Source organism: Elephantulus edwardii, unplaced genomic scaffold (assembly GCF_000299155.1).
Source record: "Elephantulus edwardii isolate Elephantulus edwardi_28Jun2011 unplaced genomic scaffold, EleEdw1.0 scaffold00167, whole genome shotgun sequence".
NCBI classification, from domain to species: domain Eukaryota; kingdom Metazoa; phylum Chordata; class Mammalia; order Macroscelidea; family Macroscelididae; genus Elephantulus; species Elephantulus edwardii.
Genome location: NW_006399917.1, coordinates 4,886,608 through 4,888,008, shown reverse-complemented (window position 1 = coordinate 4,888,008; position 1,401 = coordinate 4,886,608).

The following is a 1,401-nucleotide window of genomic DNA, read 5'->3' as shown; positions in this document are numbered from 1 at the left end:
ATAATTTTCAGTAAGATTTTGCTTTCATATAACATTAGTGATATTGTTCAATAGTTTCCATGTACAGATAGATCACTTTTTATGGGAATGGAAATAAATGATGATCTCTTCTAGTCATTTGACCAGGCAGCTCTCCTCCAGATTTTTTTTGCACAATCTGTTGAACACATACAAGGCTGTTTGTTGAAATACTTAGTGCATGAATTTTGTTAACAAATGAGCACGTGCGTATATTTTTTCCCTAAAAACTGTGTTACTTTCAAACTAAAAAGGTTTTCAAGGGTATGAAGAATAGAAGGAACTAGAGTAACCAGGGCAAAACTAAGATAATAGTAAAGTATTGGGAAATTTCTAAGTTGTATCTCTTTAATTTGGACATCTATAGACAATTTATAAGTTGTTTCCTGTATCACCTAGCAATTTCAAGATGACTAGAGGCTGATGGTAATGCCTTTCTTGTGTTTGTCACATTTGTGGTGTCTTGGAAGGCTATTCCGAGTAAGTAACATCTCTGTCTTTTCCTTGATCTGGATGTCCACCATTGGGCCATATCTTCCATACCTTAGCGATACCTCTGAGAGAGACACAGAGATAGACTAATTGCTTGTCTTTCTTCTTAAAATATCCTATGAATATACAGACATATCCTCTGTAAACTATGCAAAGCTTCTTAAATTTAGCAGTGGAAGATTGAGTGAGTATTTTTTTTATGTTGATGTCTTTCTTTGTAGTCCTTTTCTTTTGTTGTTGATAATATTGAAAATAAAATCACAGGGAGAGAAGGGCATCAATTAAACTCAATTTCTGTGGTGATTGAACACTTGAAGTTGACTTTGTTTTAATAGTAGCCTTTGATTTTCAAGAAGTGTGAAATTGGAACATAGTTCCAGTCAAGGAAATTATCTTAATTTTCTTATTCTTCACAACTCTGGTTGTGCTGCCTAAGGTGAATGAATTTTACAGCCCTCTAAGATGCTGTAAATATCTTTACATACAATAGGCATTGTTCTCGGATTTTAGCCTCATTTCTTAAAGTATTAAAAGCTTTGAACAAGAAGGTATTTGTTTATAATGAGGTTTGCTAGGTTTCTGATATATGGAACAATTTTTAAAGTGACTTTCAGAAGAGAAAAATAGACTTGTACTGTGCAGGAAAGGATTTCAGTATTTAGGTTAAAAAAATTAGATTGTGGGAAGGGTGAGACAAGGAAAGACCTGGTTTGAAAAACAATGTAAATGAACTTTGTAAGTAAACTAGTATAAAATAAAAAAATAAATAATGTTGGCTGAATTAATACAAAAAATAAATTCAGGCTAAAATTATTTTTCTAAATGATAATTAGGGAGCTCTGGTAGCTTAGTGTCAAGAAGCTGCACTACAATCCCAAAGGCACAGGTTCG